General features: G+C 37.1%; 2 long non-coding RNA genes across 3 annotated transcripts in view; one reads left to right on the top strand and one right to left on the bottom strand.

Moving 5' to 3' along the window:
• Positions 1 to 16,535, top strand: part of LOC148225339 (uncharacterized) — a 37,113-nt gene extending 20,578 nt beyond the window's left edge. For both annotated transcript variants that reach the window (XR_015805824.1, XR_015805823.1), the window contains exons 3-5: positions 5,200 to 5,302; positions 10,681 to 10,810; positions 15,801 to 16,535. This is a non-coding gene — a long non-coding RNA (uncharacterized LOC148225339). The remainder of the gene's footprint in view (positions 1 to 5,199; positions 5,303 to 10,680; positions 10,811 to 15,800) is intronic.
• Positions 11,050 to 24,530, bottom strand: part of LOC148225338 (uncharacterized) — a 33,241-nt gene continuing 19,760 nt past the window's right edge. Inside the window, exon 3 of the long non-coding RNA XR_015805828.1 lies at positions 11,050 to 18,035. This is a non-coding gene — a long non-coding RNA (uncharacterized LOC148225338). The remainder of the gene's footprint in view (positions 18,036 to 24,530) is intronic.

Genomic DNA, 24,530 nt, shown 5'->3' with positions numbered 1-24,530 from the left:
GAGTTTGATTTCCCACACTTAGGTATCTACTCCCCCCTCATGGGAAGAAAGCCAAAATGCCTAATAATGCTTAATCAAATGTGAATTATACTAGTCTTGGAAAAAGACTAAAATGGGAATACCTCCAAGACATAATTACTTTAGGACATTCTATCCTAAAAGGGATCCTAAAACAATTTCCACAGACTCTTATAAGAAAGTTGAGTTAATAAGTTTCCTTAAAATAAATGCTGATAAAAGAAATCCAAACAGACTTAATAAACTTATATAGCTGTTGTATATATTTTGAAAATGAGAATGGAAGAATTTTGAATGCCTGAATAAAACAAACGATTGCACATTATGAAGGTGTTTGGAATAAAAATACTATTCAGGGTTTTTACATTCATATCAAAATCAAGATAAAGATGATGATAGAAATAAAGGTGTATTCTCACTTATGAGCACATTGTGGTCCTAAGGTTCATACGATGGATTCTAAAAACAGCAACCAGTGATTCACAAATCAGTGCGAAAACAAAAAGTTGTCAAATATATCACTTCTTTGCATACTCAAAAAATAGATGACTATACACCCCATGGGGTGCAAACATGCAAAGAATTCAAATCTCCTTCAATTCCTGCTGAAACAAAACCAGACTGAAGAAGTAGATGCTAAGGCCCTCTGGCCTTGCAGGTTTTTTTCAATTTCAAAAAAATCACTGAACAAGTAAGAATGCTTACTCATTAACTATAAATATGCTCTCCATGATCCAAACAGCAAACAAAACTCTAAATCTAAATAGAAGTAAATTACATTCTTTCTGGTTGAATTTCACGATAATATGGAATTGATCATTGAATATTGTCATGCATCTTTTTATGCCAGCTGGAAGACTTTTATCTGTTTTCTTATAATTCCTTTTGTCAAGCACTTCTTCCTTGAAAATATACAAATTCTTTTTCAACCCCAAAAATGATTTTAACATTCAAAAATTAATTGCATTTTGACATTTGAACTAAAAAGATGAGATGAAGAGAAATATTAGGTAACAGCAGATAACTATATTCTGCTGTGTGTCCTGCTGTCACAGAAGTTCTTTGTATCAAAGTTTTGCTCCATCTATCTCTGCAGGAAGTTGAGAGAACAGTTTGATTTTTTTACAGTGTCTGTACGAAAAAAACAGGAAAATACATGAAAACCCAAATGCACACATTAACCAGGTTTCATAGAAGTTGCTACTAATTTCAGAAAGTACAGCTCTGGAGAACTACAGAGGAGTTTGGAAAGACACAAACTAGACTTTGGGAAGAGCATAGCTGCATTGGCCTTATTAGAGAGAAGGTCTGTAAGAGGTAGAGTTCCAAGAGCAGGGGTGTTTCACAGAAAAGTATTTTGTGCTTTTGGATTTTATCCAAGTAGAAGAAAGGTGCCATGATTTGGAGGGAAAGGTCATGAATTATAAAGGAGCATTATTATTTTTTAGTACTGAGTATTTTTAGTACAGAAGTATTAAAAAAGCAATCTGAAATCATAATCCTTTGAAGAAAATTTATTTAGCAGCCAAAAAATAATTCTTTCTGAACCCCAGAAGAAAACTTAATTACTGAGACTGGTTACCCTCTTCCCATACAATTATTTTTCAGTGAAATTCTTGCCTGTCAGAAGTGCTTGCCAATTTGAGCCCTCAGCATGCTGCCAGGTCAGCTCTGATTCTTTCCCTCTATTCATAATGAGAAATGTCTTCTAAAAAAGTATTTTCTTCAAGTTCTTTGCTTCCAGTACGTAAGCCTAAATTTTGTTCCCAGTACTAGTGGTATCTGTCCCCATTCTGCAGCTGAATGTCTACTTCTCATGGTACTGAGAGACCACCACACAGAGGCTTGTTTTCTTTTCATTTAAGTTCAAAGAGCTTAGCAAGGCTACCAAGCTGACATCCAATTGATGTTATATCATGAAATTAATCTTTCTAGTTGGTGAAGTGTAATATAAACTTGTTCTCAGAGCAAAATTAACAGGAAAAATTGTCCAAGCAGCTGAAGAAACTCATGGAATTGGGGAACTTTTAATTGAGAAGGAAATCAAAAGAAACCTGAATGGTGGAACTAGACTTCCATTGTCAGTGAATGGAGGAAAACAGTCCTGTCTTCATTGGCAAGGCACATATATTCTCATAGGTGAAAAACAAACGTGGAAAAGTCACCCTAAAAATCTCCTAATCGGAGCAATTACCTCTTCTTTTTGGAATCCTTGCAGAATCAGAATGATCCTGAAAACTCCTCCAAACCACCTCACCTAATAAAATTATTCTTTATTGAAATGAAATTTCCCACGACAGGAAAAGTAGCTGTTAAATATGTCTGCATGACACTACAGTACTTCTGAAAGTGAGTGTAGAATGCATATGTCAGTGAAAGGGCAGAGATGGGCTGTATGGGCTGGCCTGGAGGATTGCCAGCAGCAGATGAGCATTTCAGTTGCTGTGAACAGTGTTACCAGGATGTTGTGTTAATTGTAAAAATCACCTATTAAATATTTTAGTCATGAGCAAATTTCAGTTAAGAGCAAATTTAAGTCCACATAGTTCAAAACCTAACTAGTGGCGTTTCATTTGGCAGGAAAAATCCTGGATAGGATCCAAATATGAAGCCTTTATGCCTGTTAGTCTTCCCTAGGCCTAGGGAAATTGATGTTATTTTAAAGCATACGAGTTCATGCATTTTTATTAGCATGTGCTTAGAATACTATTTCACAGTTAGCAGCTACCAGAGACACATTAAACTTGCTTTAGAAATATGATGTCTAGTCATGATCAATGCTAAGGATGATGCCTAAGCTGTTTGCAACTTGACACTTGCAAATAAGCTATTAATTCAGATGTGCTTACTAGCTTGTTGTGCAATGTCTGAGTTCATCCAGGCAATACCACTGAAATTGATTTCTCTGTGGAAAAGAACAGAATTAAAGAGATTCATCACATGAATAAGTATCACACAAGATGGCATTGACATAGTCTGACAGTGGTGCTTCCAAAGTTAACTGGGGCTTCTTTTAATTCCCCGTTCATACATGCTCTGTATGGACCACTGACAGGAAAAAAAGTCATCTGCCTCATACCTATATTCTGTACTGAATAGGACACCTTCAGCAGGACACCTCATATTGCATATCTTTCAGATGTGGATCTCACTCTTTCTGTGACTTTCTCATTTTCCACTAACTTTTACATATAGGGGATGGTAAAAAGGATAATGCTAAAAATACTTTGAAATAAATTATGCTCTTCCCTTAGTAAGTAAACAATCTGTTCTCTATGAATGACAGTAGGGAAAAAAATGAACAAAAAAGATGTTATTCCTGACTTGCACTGAAATAATTGCTTGCCATATCCGTGACACAGCAATGCCTGTGGAGAGATGCCTGACCTATTTGACTGTAATACGATGAAAATAAAATTTGTTAGAGAAGAAAATTAAAATTATAAAACTCTTGTTGCTTCTATATATCTGAAATTGTATGTCTTCCTTAGACATAGCATGGAAAATTCCTTTTTCTTCCATTTTAGATTACAATTGCAGCCTTAGAAATGCATTTTTTGGACAAGTCATAACTGCCAGCAAAAGCTGCTCTTTGAGGTCTTCTGTTCAGGTCCTCTGACCCTGAAACTTGCTGTGATACATCTAAAGTCCTCTCACCATTTCACGAGTGTGATACGACTCTGGAACAGGTGATAGTTCAGAAAATGAGCTCATCTCCGTCTTTGGAGGTTTATAAGACATCCAGACACAGCCATGGCTAGCATGATGGAGTTGGTGATTGTCTGCCTTGCAGTGAGATATTGGACTGCATGACCCCAGAGGAAGAAATAAATACCTTCTTTTTACATCTATTTTTGCTTTTAAGCTTGGAATTGAAATCTGCCCATAGGGCACAGTCAGAAAGGGAGTAACATTGTGAAATGAAAACACATTCTTAAATGAAGAGCAAAAAGGAATAATGAATACTTTCAAAATACAAACAATGCCTAATACTTTGTATTTTTCAATCTGTGTCTCTCAGTAGTGGCCAGGAAGGATAATGAGATAGGAAATGTGAATATAACCTGATGTTTGAGCAGCAAAATGATGCCAAAATGTTTTTCCTGGAGCTAGTGTTTATGTATGATTAAAAATTGAACTGGCACAAAAATAATAACTTAAAAACTTTTCTTCTGGAACTTCACAGGCTGAAGCTACAGTTTATTAACGAGTCTGCAAGCCTGACAACATGAAAATCTGAGTTATAATGGCAAAGATATTAAAATGAGTCACAGGCTGGCGTTCATTGTGCTGAAGACATGGCTTTGCTTGTAGAAGGAAAATGAGAATGGAGATGAATGGGACAACTTTTGTACTGAATTTTGAGACAAGCTAGAAAGTTTAAGACTGTTTCAAGACTGGCTTCTGAGACAAGTTTTGTAATAGATTTTTACTCTCTTAGGAGGTGTTTTTCACTACAGGAGCCATAAGCCAACACACATTCAATGATATTTTAAATGGACACCTATTTTTTTAAGAAGTCACAGTCAAGGAGAGGAGAGAAACTTTTCACTCTGAATTTATCATGAAAGCTTTCACATTGCACTAACTGGACTAGACTAGCAATCTTGCCACACTAGAAAAAACAGAGTTTACTTCCAGCAGCAAGTTGAAATTATGACTCCAGTGATGGTTTATTGTCTCTCCAAGGTCTCAGTTGGATCTTTGTCGGACAGTGAAGAATCAAGAAACTTTCAGTTCAATTTGAAAAGGTATCTCTTCATGGAATTCAAAGGAACTATTAGTAGTTTAGTTTAGCGTACAGGAGAAGCATTATTATGTGAACATAACATTAAAAGTGCTGAAGTTTTTACTGTGTAATCCTCACTCCAAGTGTGGCATTAATATAGACTTTCTCATTTAGATAGAGAGTGGAAATATCGTTTCACAAAAGCATCAAATTCAACTGTGTAGTAAAATTTCATGACCTGATTTAGACAGCAAAAATTAGAAAACAGCAGAAAGTGCCTGTATGCTGCAAATCTAATTAATTTTTCTTTTTTCTCTTTCCTTCCACACAATTAAGCATTTATTACTACGACAGTAGAAAATTAGGTGAAATATTCAGAACTACTAGAGTGATCATCACAATGTTTTTTTAACTGTGTTATTAGTAGAAATATCTTTTTTTTCCACTTGTAGGCATTTTCTGCAGAGTATAATTTTCTTTGACATGAAGAAAACTGGTTCTAATTTAATACCTATACCAGTGGATTTTAAATGGATTTTTACATTAATTTTCATGGTAAGTTACTTATGTTTTTTTCATGCTTATCTGAACAGACATTTGAGCAGTTATTGTAATTCATTTCTTGTTATTTGAACTGATATTTTATTGTCAAGACAATTAGCAATTAATGAAATAGGAATTGAATCCACTAAAGATCAGAGCTGATTCACTTTGAACTAATTTATGAGGCTTTAGATATTTAGCTCAATGGCTTTTTTTATTGATGAAACTTCTTGCTGTTTTCTAATAATACTGAATAAATGACAAATCACAAATTGCTCATTGCTAAATGCTCATGAGCACTTCAACTGATAAAGTACTGAAATGTGCTCACGCTGATATAAATAATCCTTTTAGCTGAAAATAATAACAATTATAATAATAATAATCATCATCATCACCAGTTCTGAAAGTTAGATTTAGAAAGGGAGAAATGACAAAAGTACCATTGTAATTTTACAGAGTAGCTTGTATTTGTATACTAATGTATTAGGTATGTTGAGCTACGTTATTCTAGGTAGAGTAGAAATTGAAATATAAGAGAAAATCCTATACAAAGCAACCTATGATAGTAAAGAGCAGTTAGAGCTGATTAATGAAAGAACAAGCCAAGATGGGTGAAGAGAAACAGGAGGTATCATCTGGAAACAAATAAGAAAGATTAGAAATTACTTTTTCCAGGTAATTGAAGTGATGGTGCTATATTTCTGTTTCTGGTTTCTAAGCAGAAAGGTGTATTGCTCCTGAAGATGGTGGGTAATAGCAGGTTTTAGATCCATTTCTACTGTGCATGTCCTATGCAATCAATCTATTCACATGCTGTCAATGCAATGTATCCATAGCAATGCAGTGCTGGAAACTAAATACCCATCATAGCAGCAAGTCTGGTGTATTCTGGATTTTGGATTTTCTGTGTCAGTTCTGCAGAGTTAATCTTTGCATGTGCAAGAACTGTGAATTACAGACAGAATGAAATTTTGTTCAAATGGCTACAATGCAAAACTCTCTTTGAAATAAAACACTGAGCTGAAAATGAGTGCGCACATGAAAATTTGGGTAAGAAACTATATGAAGATGAAGGACAGAACCTGTCCTCCTATTTTCAGTTTGTTGTCTATTGCAGGGCTACCTGAGATCTCTAAAGTGTTTGTGTTCCCATTCTGCTCAGCGTAAATACAATACTTACCCTTTTTCACAAAGGGTAACATTTTTATATCATATTTTTAAATTTAATTTTATTTGTTCTCATGATATTTCATAGAAAGTTTTCATATTTAAGATAAATTTCAGTGGCATTGTCCCCCATACAGGACTCTACAGCTGGGACGGGTCAGCCCTGTTCATGTGTATAGAAATGAACAAGAGGCTGGAGAAAGGGACACACACTGCAGAGAGGGCCCCGGGGGTCCTGGTCCATGGCAAGCTGACCATGAGCCAGCAGTGCCCTGGCAGCCAGGAGAGCCAACCCTGTCCTGGGGGCATCAGGCACAGCATCACCAGCCAGGCAAGGGAGGGGATTGTCCTGCTCTGATCTGAGCTGGGGCAGCCTCACCTCCAGTGCTGGGGGCAGCTTTGTGTGCCACAACAGTAAAAACTCAATTAAACTACTAGAGTGTCCAAAGTAGAGCCACAAGTATGGTGAAAGGACTTTTGGGGAAATGGCATGAGGAGTGGCTGAGGTCACTTGGTCTGTTCAGCCTGGAGGAGACTGAGGGGAGACCTCACTGCAATCACAGCTTCCTCAGGAGGGGAAGAGGAGGGGCAGGCACTGATCTCTGCTCTGTGGGGACCAGACACAGGACCCAAGGGAATGTTCCAAAGTTGTGTCAGGGGAGGTTTAGACTGGATATCAGGAAAAAGTTTTTCATCCAGAGGTTGAACATCGGAACAGGTTCCCCGGGGAGGTGGTCACAGCAGCAAGACTGACAGAGTTGAAGAAGCATTTGGACAGCACTCTCAGGGACATGGTGTGATGCCTGGGGTGTCCTGCACAGAGCCAGGATTTGGGCTCAATTGTCTTGACAGGTCTCTTCCGACTCAACATATTCTATGCATATGTGTTCTGGCTTGAATTAACAGGTTTGTCATCCCAAATTTACCATTTTCACTGCCATGGATGTTATCAACCATTGCTTTCAAAAGCACATTTGAACAGCTGTTGAAAGCAGACTTTATTTTTCTGTATCCGGAATTAAAAAAAAAAAAAAAAAAAAGAAGATATTTTCAGGCTTTTATACAGTGGAGAGAAAGAAGCAGAGAAGACTTAAACCAGCAGGTGTAGGGTTGTTAACCATGTCAATGATCAGAAAAAGAAATTTGCTATTGGGAGGAAAGGCTTAAAACCAGAAGATTCAGCAAGGACAAGGAAATAGTTTGCAAGTGACCTTGTATCTGGCAATGCTAAAAATGCCAGTGTGGGAAAAAGAAAAAGCCATTTCTTATGCCAAGTGTTGTGCATCCTCTGCCTGTTTTGAGAATAATTCCTGTGGAGAGGTAAGAGACTCTCAGGCAGGCCCAAAGCTTTTTGTTCCAGCGAGGCAGGCAACAACCTGATGAACTAGGATGAACTAGGCTGAACAGACCCCGTGTTCCCGTGTGTCTCTGTTTGCTGGGATGAACTAAGCCAAACAGAGCCTATGTCCCCGTGAGTCCCTGCTACCCCGTGTTGTTAGCAAGGTAATGAGATAAATCTAGTCTTTGCATTTTGGCTGGGTTTGGTGGTTGCCCTGGTAACCTGTTGTGTCCATTCACACACCTGCAAATGATTGTATCACCAAGTACAGATCATGAAATCTTGTGCCTCTTTCACAGAAAGTTGCACACTGCAATTCAATGTTAGACAAATTCTGCTGTACTAGTGGTCAATTATATCATTCTTCATACACAGTTGCATTATTCTCCACATATAAAAATAAAACACTTGTTCTTCTGAAATTTACTACCCCTTTTAATGCATGGACTGTAAATTTACTCTGTGACATAAAATACCTCATAGTATTATTCATAAAAGGAACCAAAAATATTCAAAATCAAATGCATTTGTATATATTGATATCAAGGTTAATAAAAGTGAGTCTCTATTCCATCAGCTACTACTTTTTCTTGTTACCATGACAATTCAGTATCTTAATATCCTCAACAGAATCTACTGCAGAAAATAAATCTGTTCCATGGGCTAGTTAAAAAACCAGACAACTCATCCTACATATAAAATGAGAAAGTTGCAGTTTAAGACCAAAAGCAGCCTGATGAATCAACAAAATACCAAGGTATATTAGCATCTCAGGCATATTTGAATTGTCAAAGAGCAGCTCTTCATGTAAGCTCAGTCTTTAGACAATTGCCTTCAGACATGAAAATTGACAACATGATTTTTTTTTAGTTGCAAGTCATCCACAAATTCCTCTATTTCTCTGATAATAATTTATTCAGCATTATTTTGTGTAGTTATAATTTTCTACCAATTAAAGCAGATCAAAATTTCAGATAAATTATTTCAGAAAGGCATTCTGCATGAAAGCTTTTGTATCAGGGGACAGTAAGCAAAAACTTTCCAAACAAGATAAAATAAGATGGCCAAGTTGCCTTTGGAAATTCACATATGTCAAGGTTTAACCCCAGCGAGCACCTAAACACCACAAAGCCTTTTGTTCACTTCTGACAATCAAAAGAAAAACTTGTAGGTTGAAAAAAAGGGGTGCACAATACAATTACTAACCACCCTCTCAGTGATACCAAAATCCCATCCCTGAATTGCAATCAGCTTTCTCTTCCAGCTAACTCACACACTTTATATACTGGGCATGACGTTCTCTTGTATGGAATATCCATTTTTCCAGTTGGGATCACCTGTATTGACTATGTTCCATCTCAGTTTCTTGTGCACCTTCTCACTGGCAGAGCGTGGGATACTGAAAAGTCCTTGGTTTAGGGTAAACAACATCTGAAACACCAGTGTGCTATTCAGCATCTCATACTGAATCCAAAATTCAGCACTGCACCAGCTACAGAAAAAATATGAACTCTATTCCTGTAAAAAACAGTTCAGCCATTGTGGTGGAGATGAATCATAAAGAGAGATTTTGAGGGGGATTTTGCCAATCTGTTGCCAGATTTTATTTTTCCATTGCTTTCTGATTTTCATTATGCCTCTTCATTGCTTTCTGCCTAGTGGCAATATGAAAGAAGTAGCAAACAAAAAAAAAAGTGTTACTTAAACTTGTGTTAGGTTATTCCCAAAGCACTACCAACCAAACCTGCCAAACAGCTGTTACAGTTTTCACATCTTTACACCATGCTGTCTTAAATCCTACCTTACTCTAAAACAATTGGTTGCAGTTGCTGTTAGCAGAACATAGGATTTGGAACAGCTTAGCTCAATTTAAAGTCCTTACCATATGAATGTGCTTTTGGATAACAGTGAACCTCCAGCCCTTTTGAAATACCATTAGCACTATGCCTTCACAATCTAGGACACGACTATTAAACTGTTCCAGCACAATCTAGATTACATAACTCTTCAAAATAAGGAATAGATGAGATTCAGATTACAGTCTTAGGCTGAAAACAATAATTAAGATTTCTTTTATAAAATTCATATTTATAAGATAGACATTGCTTACAGTATTTCTTGAGCCACAGGTCTGTTTCCAAAAGTGTTGGAAGAAATCTTGCTGTGTCATAAGACGAAGTTAAATATGCATACCAAGGTACTGCTCACATAGAATTTAATAGGTTGAAGACTCCAAAAGCATATGGAAAAACACTCTAACTCATTCCAAAAGTTGTCAGTAAATATAAAAAATAGAAAACACAAAAAATGTCTATGCAGTTTGCAGGTCATTCAGTTTCCCTGAAGTTACCATTTAACTCAAAATGTAATACAGATACTGATGCTAAAATTTTGGATTCTGAAAATTATCCTGCCTATAACAAGCCTTCTAGTAGGTGACTTGTATTTAGAGAATCCAACCAGATGTCCATTTGGAAACACCAGAAAATGTCAATGGGAGTTTGAATGAGTGTCTGGAAGATAAGCGAAGCCCTTAAGCTGATAAAAATTAAGGTTAGATTGAATGAGGCTTTGAGCAACCTGATCTAATGGAAAATGTCCCTGCCTATGGCAGGGGTTTGGAACTAATGATCTAATTTAAGGTCCCTACCAACCCAAATCAATCTGTGTTTCTATGATTAACTACCAGTCAGAAGGAAGGAATTTGTGAGTTAGAAGAACATCTCCAGAGAAAGATATGAAGAGATATGCCCTGTTGAGTTGTGTGATGCAAAGGCCAAGCATGGGTTGACAACTAGAAGATGTGACTGGATATGGGCCTCTCTTTCATAGCACTTCAAAGGCTTAGTTTGTAAAAATAACCCCTACTTTAATTTTCCAGCCAAACTACAAAAGGCAACGTACAAGCTTGGAGATTTGCAAACTTGGATTTGCATATGTTCTGGAAACAGGTGCTGCTGCTGCTGCAGTTGCTGCTGCTGCAGGGTGATATGATTTTATTCTAGAGGGAGGTGAGTAGAACTTCTGAACGATGGTTCTCTGTCAGATGCATAGAATTTGTTTTTCTCCTGACCCTGCTACCTGTGAGAAGGGGATCACACCTTTGGGACAGAGGAGGTGAAATATTTCCTATGTGACTGCAGGAATACAACAATAAACTTTGTTAAATCAGTTCACTGATAACAAACCTGACTGCAGAAGCAGCTTTAAGGAAAATCTCTTCAGGATTGACCACAAACCCTGACAGAACATTTGAATAGTATGATTTGATGCCAGCGGTGAAGCTATCTTAACTGTAAAGTTGACACTGATAGAATGAATGTAATCCAATATCCCCTAAGAGAGTCTCTACTAAGACAGAATAAAGTTTGGATTCATATTTATATTATACCCATTTTTCCATCCCTCTTATTCTGTTGCTCAAAAATATTGTCTTATTCTTTACTCTGTCATGTTTCTGTCTGAACAACTAAATTGTTTTTCTTTCCAAGAATGTAAATGATCTGGGGAGCACAGTGAGTGCAACACACTGTAATAGTTTCTTTCCAATCCTGTGACATTTCATAAAGGCTGAAATCTTTGGAAGATACATGGATCTGCGTACCAAAAATTGCTCTCTCTTCCAGAATTTGAATTCCACCTGTTCTGTTCAAATACATCCTTAATGGAAAACACAATTATCATTCAGTCTTTTTCTTTTCCAGTGACATAGTTTCCATTTCAAACTATACCTTTTTATTGGTCACCTCTCAATCAGCTTGGCCAGGTTTGTTGCTGTCTTGCCAGTTGACATCAGAGCCATGACCCTTGTTCTGTTTAATTATATGCCTGTAAATAACATCTGCCATAGATTCAGCTGATGTATTTTAAAGATGTGAATCCTAGCAATCGTCTGCAATTGCTGTTAGAAGAATATACAAGTTGAAAATGTGTTTTTGAATACCTGTGAACTTCCAGCACTTCTGAAACAACCATTAGCACTGTCTGTTCATAGTCTAGGATACGAGTATCTGACCATTAAGCTGTTCCAGCACAATCCAGATTACATAAATCTTTGGAATAAGAAATAGATGAGATTTAAATCACAGTGTTAGACTGAAAGGAGTAGCTAATATTCCTTTTAGAAGATTCATATGACCAACCAAATTAGGTGCTGTTTAAGGAATTTCTACAGCTACAATTTTATTTCCAAAAGTGTTGCAGAAACTTTGTTGTGGGATGGAGGTGCATACAAATATCAAGGTGCTGCTCATATAGGGAACTGAATAGATGGAAGACCATGAAAACATATGGAAAAAGCCATAATGCATTCTAAAAATGGTCAATAAGAACAAGGGATAGAAAACACAAAAAATGCCCATGCAGTTTACAGCTCACTAAGTTTCCCTGCAGTCACCACTGAATCACAAATGCCACACAGACAGCCATGCTAAAATTGTATATACAGCTGATGTTTCTAAAAATTTGAGTACTAACTGAAAAAAATAATCATCAGGCTTGGTATTTAAAGTCTAATTATTATTATTTTTATATAGATTCTAGTGGAGTTCTCAGTTTTCTCTACTACATACAGTGTGCTTATACCCCATTCTGGATTTCAGACATTCTAGGAGTGCATTGAAGAACATGACTAGTAATTGGAATCCATTTCTTTCTTGAAGTTTGTTGCTGAGACTGATCAGCAAGGGCAATTATTCATCAGTTTCTTATTTCTTCAGCCAGCAGATGAAAGAAAAAGTTATTGCCTTGGGGCTGTGAATTTACTGGAGCTTATGAATCCTCCTAGTGTAATCTGGTTCATAAGTCTTTCTGGTGAGTCTGGAGATTTCTTATCATTACAGCAAAAAGGACTCACCTAACAGATTATCTTTCTACTACCTAAACTGTGAGTCATCCTCTAAATTTAAATGTTATGTGTGCTGAATAGCACTGAGCTGACCTCCATGGGCATACTGACTCAGTGAACGAAGGAAGAGACTTGCACTAGACTACATGGATTTTCTTGATGATTCCAGTCACCTAATGGCAAATTTTGACATGATAGAGACAAAGAAAAAACAGCCAGATTCTGTAACACTGAAATCCAGAATAAACACTGAAACACAATAATCCAAATTTATTTTCCCTCGGGATGTGAACTCTATGCCATGCTCTAGGCAGTACTAGGCCATGATTTTTCCAGTTTTCATCATGAAATACATCAGGGTGTGTTACAATTTAATGGAGATGGCTTTATTGACACTTTCACTTTGGACATATTTGATACAATTAAATCAAATTTTAGTTTAGGACGTATGGAGAAGCAAAATGCACAGTATATTGTGTAAACAGTAGTTTGGGTATTAAAGGGAATTAGTAACTACATATTTCTATTTTACAGTCTAGGGTTCTGTTACCCTGCAGCTTCTCTAATTTTCTGCATGATAACAGGAGTGCAGAACACTGGGAGAAAGTGTTCTGCACACAGGTTCTGACTCCAGTTCTCCATCCAGCACACCAAACCTGAAATGAGTGTGACATTCCTCTACAGCCTGCTCAAAATAGGACTCTACAGTTTCCATAATGGAGAAGAGAGCTGGACAAGGAAAACATGGAGAACTACCATCATGCTTTGCTTGAATAACTGATGATTAAGTCAAATTTAGAAACAAAAGAGCTCAGTAAAGAAGATGTCTGGCAAAAGAAAAAGCTTGCCATAAAACTTCCCAAGATAAAAAGACAATAGGATGCACTTTCATCATGCCAGTACACTTTGATTAGTTGTATTCTTATGAGCTTTTTTCCAGACCAGACAAAAAAAAATAGATTTAGCTAATCCTCTTAGTGGATAATGGACTTTCACTGGGGAAAGAGAAGTTAGAGAGACAGCTCAACTGGAAGAAAGATGATGAAAATATATTTGATGCTCAGAATGTCTTGATTAAGCTAGCAAGTTATGTAAATTGGTTCATTAAGCAGATATTACAACTTGGAGCATCTCAGCATGTTTTATATAATGATACTCAATTAGTGCAGAGTAACTCTACTTTGTTGGAGAGAATAATATCTAATTTCGAGAATTCAGACTGGTAAACTCCTGCATTCTGCCAAAAATAGGTTTCCCAAGATTTTGATGCCTGATACTAGAATTATGCTTTTGTTCTTCAGTTAAATTTAGGGTTTTTTTAAAGAAATTATGAGAATTGGTTGTCTCCATCTAAGTTGTGTTAGATTTTTTTAAGAAGATGCAATAGAAATACTTATTGTGTCAGATATTTAAAAGATGACTATCTAATAGAAAAATATATCCTAATGCTGTGTTTATCTGCAATGATGGTTACTGACATTTTTCTTAATCAAATACGAAGATATTTTTAAATTTCCAAGTTGTTCATGGGAATTAATATTCCAATTAGTAAAATCAGAGATGAGCAACACTGCTACATTCTTCTAGTTCTCAATTCCAAGAATAAAAAAAAGTCATAACAGTTATAGCTCTTGTGTATTGTCCAGCACTCAACTGGATAACCATGTTATGTAATGGGTGAGCAACTGGTTCATGGGTTGGGCACAAAGAGTTAGAGAGCATGGGGTGACATTAGACTGATGACCCATCACTACTGGGCTTCTGCAGGGCCCCATCCTCAGCCTTGTGGTCTTCAGCATCTTCTCTAATGATCTGGATATGGGACTCAAACAAATACGAAATAAGTTTACTAGGGACACTAAATTGGGAGGAGCTGTTGACTCCCTTGAGAGCAGAGGGGCCCCAAAGAGAGCCCTTGACAAATCAGAGAGATGGGCAATCACCAACCATATGGAGCTCAACAAGGAAAAGTACTGGGTTCTACGCCTGGAGTAAGGCACCCCTGAATGTACAGACTGGGGAATGAGACGCTGGAAAGCAGTGCAATGGAAAACAACCTGGCTGTCCTGGTCAATGGCAAGCTGACCATGAGCCAGCAGTGCCCTGGCAGCCAGGAGAGCCAACCCTGTCCTGGGGGCATCAGGCACAGCATCACCAGCCAGGCAAGGGAGGGGATTGTCCTGCTCTGCTCTGAGCTGGGGCAGCCTCACCTCCAGTGCTGGGGGCAGCTTTGGTGAATAAGGAGGGCAATAAGGATGGTGAATGACCTTGAAGGAAAGCCATATGAGGAGTGGCTGAGGTCACTGAGGTCATTGAGGTCACTGAGGTCTGTTCAGCCTGGAGAAGAGGAGACTGAGGGGAAAGCTCATTGCAGTTACAACTTCTTTGTGAGGGGAAGAGGAGGAGCAGACACTGGTCTCTTCACTCTTGTCTCCAGCGACAGGACTTGAAAAAAACAGCATGAAGTTGTGTCATGGGAGGTTTAGGTTGGGTATTAAAAAAAGTTCTTCACACAGAGCGTGGTTGGACACTGGAACAGGTTCCCCAAGGAAGTAGTCACAGCTCCAAGCCTGACAGAGCTCAAGAAGCGTTTGGAAAATGCTCTCAGGCACATGGTGTGATACTTGGGCTGTCCTGTGTAGGGCCAGGAGTTGGACTCCATGATCCACATGGGTCCCTTCCAACTCAGCATATTCTATGTTTCTATGGCTTTGATCCTCATAAACAAAATTTTTGAAGACCTGAGGGGACTGTATTTCACAATGAAAATGTTATTAAATACCCAGCTATTCACACCACATAGCAGTTGCTATTGAAACCACAGAAATTCCCTGTTCATGCACTTCAAGCAACTGTGAGAAGACTAGCCATCACTGGCAAAATGCCCTTGAACTAGAGACCTGTTAACTGATGGTTCATAAGGCAGACAGACTATCCTCCAAGGCTGGCTTTACTGCCTCTCCTAGAGCTGTGGCATGACCTGTGTCCGGTAAAAAGTTCCAAGCAACACCAGTGTACAGAAGTGATCAGGAACATGACCATGTCTGAAATATTCTAGGTGACTCAGGAATGCCTTGTTCAGCTCAAGGGGAAACCTTTGTCCTTACCCTCAGATTAACAGCTCACCACGTGCAATATTCTGCTTTAATCTTCAGGTACATGCACTAAGGGGACAAATGCTGAAACAAAAGTTGCTGCTCAGTTGTGTGCACTTATGCCACATCAGCTCCCTGGTGAAGTCAAGCTGGCTGAAAAAGCTGAGAACTGGGAGGCTGGAGCACCTGGCTTTGCTGTTGATCTTGTGATGAGACATTCTGTCCCAGAGCCAAGACTTGTGTGACCTTTGCCATGGTTTCTGCCATCCTAATTCTGTATCCCAGATATTTGAAAAAAACAGGCCTGTTTAACTGACTCATCAAGAGACATGGCTGCTCCACAACCAACACTGTGGATCCTGTGGCTGAGAGGATGCATTCTGGTCACATAATTGGATGTCAGTGTTCAAAGGAAACTGTGGAAAAATCCCACCCTTCAACTGGTCTGTTAAGACCAGAGGAAAAAAACATCTTTCCTGACACTTGAAGAATATAAATACTGCAGTCCTTGAATAAGGAATTAAGAAATTCCTTTATGTTTACATATTAATATAAGGACTGAATTGTGATTGCAAAGAAGGAATTTTTGTGGGTTTTTTTTTTGTATGAATAGCAGCTGCCCATGTAGAAAAAGAAGTGAATGTATAGGATAGGAAACAAATATTTTCTCTTTCCTCAGCCTGGGCAACCCTTTACTCTTTAAACTGTACTTAAAATCTCATGGCATATATTGTCTTGCAGAGAAATTACTCAACCTGTGGGGAATTAAAAAAATTTAAAATAAGTGATGGAATCTCTGTGTTTTCATAGCCCAGCTATCTATCTCTGTACTTGGCTTCAAGGTATTTCTATCCCTTCATTAAAATGAGGCCAATCTTCTTTTCTACTGGACAGTGATATTTGACTGGTATTTGTTGATATTCAGCTATTCCCATTTCAGTTTGGTCACAGCTACAAGGCAGCTCTGAGTCCTCCTTGTCATCTGTCTCTTATTGTCTTAAAGTTGTTCCATTTCCACAGCTGTTGAAAATCACCAGTTAGAAATTGGCCTGATTCAAAATCCATTTATTTCAGAAAGCCTAAATTTAAGCCAGAATCATCACTGGAATTTCAGAGCAGCTGCACCTTCCCACCTACACAGTCATAAATCAAACCAAGAACATGATCCAGGCACATTTGAACTTCAGAGATTTTGAAACCTAAAGGAAGATTAACTAGATTTTGAGATTCCCCCTTCCTCTTCCTACAACTGCAGGCATGTACAGACATATAACACAGAGAAGTTTCAGAACTAGAGGATCAACAGCCACCTTGTCTTTTAAATATATTGAAGATATTAAATTTGATTTATACCTTGCCTTATAAAGTGATAGCAAAGTGAAAAAAACACTGTTAACTCTCTCTCTTCTATCATCCTTTTGACTTCAATAGCTTGAAATGAATCCTCACTGTACCCTCTGGAAAGGTGTGGCCATCAGGATTATGGTATTACATTCATGACTCCGCTTTTTCTGAGCAGCTACTGATCAATGAAAATGGATTGTCTCTGGTAATCTCACAATTAAAGCTCCTGTCTGGTCTGATTTGCAGATGTCTGATGGTCATGATCAGGGCCAGTCAGTCTTTCTCATTTCTTCTCTTGTCTTGAAGTGACTTTGATGCATTTCCTAATGTAAGGAGCTGCTGTTTTCTTGCTTTCATCCTCCAAGACCCAGTGTCTGATAATGTATCGGGTTCACTGTTGATTTGCAGATCAGAAGACAAATACTCTAAAGGTGGTGTATCTTTAGAGCAATATTTCCCTCACATTCTTTGGAAATGTTCTTTTGATTAAAGTGTTTCCTTCCTCCACTTTCACTGTTTATAGAACAGACAAACAAACTAAAAATTGGTATTTTAACTCTGTTTTTAAGCAATGGCTTGTTGATCAGTAGATGCCTGAATTAAACTATACTTTTGCAACAGGTTTCAAAGATGAAAGCATTGCATCCCAGCTGGCAAACTGCATTCCTTTGCTTTGTGGGACTACGTCATTTAAAAAAAATCCCAAAAAGTTTCTGAAAAGACCCCCTTGCCCTCCCCCAAAAATAGTAAAATAAATAAATGATAGACAATATAAAACCGCGGTAAAGACGAGGCTTCAAAATTTTAACAACTCCTTGTAAATTATATTACAATGTTGGCAGTTAATTTTTTAAGTGCTACTGAAATACAGAGGCAGAATTCCATGTTTTGGTGTGGCTTCTCTCATGACTGTTCAGATCTGTGCAGGCTCTTGCATAGCATTTCCATGTCCTGCAAAGCAACAAAAGTATAACCCAGAATCAGAACAATGTGAAGAAATAGCCTAGATCTTAAAAAAAAAAAAAAAAAAAAAGCAGAATATGTCATGGTAGTATGTCAACTTCAACACACAGAAGAACTTAAAATGCAAGCCAAAATATTACATAGATAAAGGAAGTTAGTTTTCTGGAGGAATAGCATCAGCATTTCTGGTGACAATTCCCAAATGCTTTAACTGCTGAAGAATGTGCCTAGCCAAATGGAAGCTATTTCCAGTTGATGTGTTCTACATTATGACTAACCATGGTAAATTACAGTGGAGTTCCTCATCTACATGGCAGAGCATGTACACCAGATGACATACATAGATCAAGGCTAACACCTAATGAGAAGCATCAGTGTAAAACAAGAAAAGAGAAAAAGGAAACAAACATCTATTTGATTGGAAGCAGAACAGAAACGAGTCATATTTTGGCTCACAATCTTTGACAGTGTCTTTATACATTAGGCTGAAGATAACTGCTGAACAAATAATTAATGAAATGTCCCAGATGCTTTCTGCTATTTCCACAAACTCTACTTTTTAGGTAGAATAGTAATTTTTAATCTCTGCATATTCTAACTCAACTAGCTGGATTTTCCAGCCATAGTGAGAGGGAAAATATATACTTCACAGGAGTTTTTCTGTATATTTTGATCTTAATTTTTCTTATTCACTCTTTCTCTCAGAACAAAATGGTTGCCCTTTTGTCACACTGGTATGTAAACCATGAACTGTTGGAAAATAATTTTTCAATTTTTGTCAAATCTGTTTGTGTCTGCATCTTTTAATTTGTTTGTTTGTTGGGGTTTTTGGAGGTTTTTTTAGATTTATTTCTGTTTAAAAAGATTTTGTAAAGATTAAACTACTCTTTAATTTAGAAGAAGAGAGGTCTAGTATGCAATTTTTTTTTTTTGCTTGATGTATTTGTTTAAATAAAGACCTTAAAAAGACCCTCTTTTCTGGGTCTAAAAAAGAGTGACCCAAGAAAAGATCTAATCTTTTCTTTTTTACAGTCTTGTAAAATTTCTCTTCCTGACTTCTTAACCACTGGGTACCAAATTTTTGAATAGTTTCTAAGTAATTATATCCTGATCTGAAATATTCAAAATTTAAGTCTAAATTGTCAAACTTAAAACTGCTTTCTGAGATGCTGTTCTCAGGCACAGGCACGCAGAAGAGCAGGATGGTGGAAAAAAGAAGCCTTTTCCATTCAAATCGTTTACTACCTCATCTCTTCATCAAGCCTGATATAAGCAAATGGAAAACATTTTTCCACTGTTCAATACTAATGCCTAGTAAAGAATACTGAAACTTATTTTAGGGATGTTTCTTGCAATATTGTTTTTTAGAATATGCTTTATTTTTCCCCCCATAGGGTCTTTGGGAACAAAATATCTTTATTCTAGATTTAATAATCATCAGTATTCATATCAGATTGTTTCTTTTTAAAAAGCAGCCTTTTTACACAGTACCTTCTTGAGGGAGGAAACTGAATTAATGGCATTATGCATTTTCTGAAATAAAGCAAAAGTCATTAAAGGAAAATATTTGAAATTCAATGATGAAATGTCTGGCTTGGAGCACACACATAAAACAGCTATCATCATATCATTACATTTTTGGATAAGACTTATTAGATTCAAACTATTTGTTTCATTATTCCAAACAAGCTAGACATTCGGGAAAGAAAAAAACTTTTAACTCAAAAGCGTTTGTAAAAAGTGGGAGGTTTTAAACTATTGAGAAGAATGTTTCCCAGATTGAGTACTTGATCTTTGAAGACACACTCCTCTTTGCACTCATTACATTAATTGCAATAATTAATTGCATTAATTTTTATCACAGTGATTCAAGCCACACACATACGCAAGTCCAAAATTTACAGCCTGTCGGAAGCCTATGAAAATGCAGGAAATAGATGCTCATTGCTCAGTACAATGTACTTCTTGGTGACTCATGAACCAGCCAGCTCCTAGGGATAAATGAGCTCTAGAATGAAATCCAAGATTATAGTAGGTTACTAGGTGAATTAGATGGTCATCTGTTAAATTCATCTGGTATGCAGAAGTTATTATCAATCTGAAAAAATTATCACCACTCCCTCAATTACAACAGCTGAGGGTATGGAGGCCTCTTCCAGCCTGACTGGACATTCAAATACAGATCTGGCACTGATGGAAACACTTGATGTAACTGACACACTGATTGTGTTTACCAAAAATGACACACCAAGATCTATTCCTTGCCTTCAACAGCTGCCACAGGACATTGCTAAGGAATAGCATATGAGATATTTAGCCCTAATATCTTTCTAAGGGATTTCCAGTGCCAAAATAAACTTTTTTCTGTTTAACACCGACAAACAGATTTCTCTTCTATGGATTTGTCAAACCTCTCTCGGAATCCAGGCAAAACTATGGGACCTACAACATCCTGTGTCAACAACTTCCACAGATCTATCCTCGCTTGTGGGGAGAACTTTCTCTTTGTGCTTGTTTTGAAAGTTTCTCATACTGTTTTTATTTTATGCCTCCTGGTTCTTGAATTGGAATCCAACTGCCGTGTGACACTGCTGGTTTTGTTGACGTGTATCATATTTGTTTTCAGTTACCTCCTTTCCAAATTGATCAGTTCTACTTTGCTGACTTGCTCTTCATTCTGTATCTGTGTAATTTATTATCCTTCTCTGAACTTTGTTAATATCATTATGGAGATGAAAGAATCAGAATTTCACATTTTTCAAGCTGTAGGTGAGCTATGTCACCTGTAGGCACCATTCAAAAATATGTGGGAAGGATACAGAAAAGACCATAGTGCTACTGAATAAATATTTTAATTGTGAGATTCTTGTTGCCTTGACTGATAACAGCAATTCAAAGCTTATCATTTTATATATGAGATTACATTATTTCCTGCGTATTATTTCAAGCTTATCTACAGTGAAATTCAAATGCAAATTATTATGTCATTTAACCTCTGAAGGCCTCTTTAAAATTGGCCCCCTCTTTTGCTGATCCAAATAATTTAGTATCAATAATGTATTTAGCCACCTCTCATCTTGTATTCTTCTTCAGGTTGTTTATAATTATGAGGAAGAGCACAGATCCCAAAGTTGTCATTCCTTCCTTCCTTGCAAGAACAGGCTGGTCCCTCACATTGTATATTTCCTGACTTGAGTGCAAGTAAGAGCCTTACCTCCTGGTTTACACAGCATTGTACTGCTTAGTTTACAAAGCAACTGGATTTTATCCATTTGCTTTTAGTCCCTTCAGAGAACTCAAAGAAGGGTTCAGGAAGGAGGCTTTGTTTTACAGACACACTGTTGACTTTTCCATCTATTATGTTAATTTTTCCCTTTTTTAGCTTGCACTTTTATTCTCAGCAGAAACTTCTTTATTTCAAAAGCCAACAGTATTTTTGCTCAGGGCTACAGTCCCTGTGATTCTTACGGGGAGGTTTGTGGAGGAAGGAAGTTACTTGGAAGAAGGCGGAAAGAAAATAAAAGAATCTGCTCAGCTGATGACTTAACTGATGATTCAAACCGATGATTTGGGAAAATTTACTTAACATCTAGCATTTGAAGCTCAGTCTAGTAATTAAGATGGCTATATACGATGAAAGTTCTTTTTGAGAGACACTGCATTTTTTTCGCAATACTAGTTAGGGTCATTACAATCAACAACAATTCTGGCACCACCAAGTGATGAAAAATATGATTGAAAAGAAAACAAGATCAGAAGGTTTCAATTCTTTCTGCACTGAAAATTTATCAGATGCCATTGTGTTTATTTATCTGTCAATCTTACAATTGCAGAATGGCCTCCTAGCCTGAATAAACAATTAATGAGCCAATCCTTATGATCTAAAATTCTTTGTGAAAGCTTTCGTGTTTTGATACAGGTTTTTATTAGACTCTACATTTTGCTGTGCTATGACAGTTTGTTTTCTTGCTGCATGGATTCAATCCTTCTAAAATCCAGCGGACACTAGTCATTTACTGAAACTAAATCGAAGACAGGAAAGATGCCCCTAGAAGAATGAAGGTCAGGATAAAATGACCAGAATATCGTTTACATGTGCGGTTAGGTGTAGTTCAAATAAATAAAGCCTCTGTACTGAAGGGCAAGAGAAAACAAACAAACAAACCAACTAACTAACTTTTCTCTGTTGAGACTTTTTACTTCTCTCTCCAAGACAGAGTCTGTGTTAATTTGTCACAGTGATTTATTTTGCAACAGTAAGCTAAAATTTGCACAATGTTTGAATATTGTTTTAAACTTCATTGTCCCAAGGAGCAGGCTGGGGATGACCTCTTAATCTGACAAGTGTAATTAATATTGAATTCATTAACAGTATAATAACAGAGAATTTGAGCTGTTTATTTTTGTCCATATAATGATATTGTTGGTAGATGTGTAGTGAGTGACTCACAGCACTAATCTCAACTTTGTCTTCTCTGTAAATCTATAGGGCCTGTTACTGGTTGTGCTGCTGCAGCAAGAGCTCATGGACTGTGTCAGGGAGGACATCCATCAGAAGCATCTATTGGAAATCTAATGCACAGTAACAGCTGGGGTAGCCTGGAAGTCCTATTGCAGTGCTAAAGCAGTCTCACAGCAAGACCCTTGAGAATCCAAGTACTGTGCACCAAATCTGGAGCACTCCAACCCCGTCAGAGAGCCAGACCTGCACACCTCCAATGAAGTACTAATAGTGGAGTGTCCTAGAAGAAACACTACAGGGTGGGAAACATGGATGCTCAGACTTATTTTATGCACTGTGACAGTAGCAAGCATTCCATGTGCCTCTGGGGGATGCCTGACAGACTCACTGACAGGGAACAGGAGACTGCGTTTATACATTAATGTTGGTCACAAAACAAGTGTTACATCTGTGCCTGAGGATTTCCGTGGGGATATTTCTTCTGCCTCAAGCAATTCATCTCAGCCTGTATGTTTGTTTAGTGGGCATGCAGACTGGGGCTCAGATACTTAATAAGTGCTTGAGTGTGACATAATCTACAATCCAAAGTGAGGAAGAGGTTCATTGTGTGACTGCCTATGATTTGTTTGCTCTGCAAAATCATGTTGCCTCTTCCTCATAAATAATACTGCAGTTCTGTAATCTTGCAAAATGGGTATTTTAATATTCCTTCTTTACAGCATCACTGCAATGAGCCTGATTTTTATTAGTAATACAGTGCACAGCTATTGATATTTTTTAATTACTTCCAAGATAGTTCCATAACATTTTTCTTCAACCCATTAGTATTTGATGAAGGAAAAAAGCAATTAATAAAAAGTGACTTAACAGCTTAATTGAGATAACAGCCTTCTGTTTAGTGGAGTTTTATGTACCTAGAGAGGTGATATGTTCCCAATATATATTGCCTGCTTGCTTGTTTGTCTAATCACCTGGCCCATCACTTTATATTTTCGTCTTTGAGATAAATAACTGTGACTGATAGATCTCTATAATTTAAAGAGTGAATTTAGAAACTAAGCAGGAATTTTCAAGAGAAACCTAGGAACAGTTTTCCCTGTTCTCTCTCTCGCGATTCATCAAAAAACAATGAGGTAGCACAAGCACTGCAGAATCTATATTAACTGTAAAATTCCATGCATGCAGCTTAATAACTCACTAATGAGACTACAAACACATATGGAAATTTACCATTGCCTGTAGAAAAAACCATTTATTTAATATCTTTTGATAAACTGAGGGATCTATCTACAAAATGGCATTTTCACTTAATAATCTAATGCTACCACTTGGCAATAATGTTTCTTAATTATTTAGGATGTTCAAAGTTCACAGAAAATTTAGGCTACAACATTAAATTTTCTGATTATTTTGCCCAATTTTTTTTCAAGTGATAAAGGAGCTTCTGAAATTCTACTTGACGGTCACATTCATTAATTAGGTTTGCTAATTGAAACAGCCATGTAAGAAATATTTGAGGACCACTACAGGGAAAACAAGGAAAAGTTTAAAGTCCTAAATAAAAATTTCAGTCCTGAACTTTGTTAGGAAATGAGCAAAAGAAAATGTCATCCAGTTTCTGGGCATAATTTAATAATGACCATTTATCTCCTTGTTTGGTTCCAGTATTGTCATTTGATTTAAATTTGTTTTTCTTAGTCTGGAAAATCAGTTATAGTAAAATAAGAAGCTGTTAGGCTATGTGGTATATTGTAGCTTTTGCAAAAAGTCTATTTCCATTTTTGCTTTACCTTCATGGCTTCACTTATTTTTCCTTCAAAATCTGTTTTTTGTTCCTGTTGGAAATGCACTAGTGATGTTCTAGTTAATATTTTTTCTTGTCTTCTTATATATAAATCCTACATTTTTTACTGTGCTGTGGTATGGTAGCAACTCCAAATTTGTTAGAAATCTCCATTGTAAGACCACAACAGTGTGTTAATGAGAGAACTCTAGAATGATGGCATCTGGCTTCTCAAATA

Source organism: Sturnus vulgaris, chromosome 1, assembly GCF_052056855.1.
Source record: "Sturnus vulgaris isolate bStuVul1 chromosome 1, bStuVul1.hap1, whole genome shotgun sequence".
In the NCBI taxonomy this organism is placed as follows: Eukaryota; Metazoa; Chordata; class Aves; order Passeriformes; family Sturnidae; genus Sturnus; species Sturnus vulgaris.
This window is presented reverse-complemented; position numbering and strand designations above follow the sequence as displayed.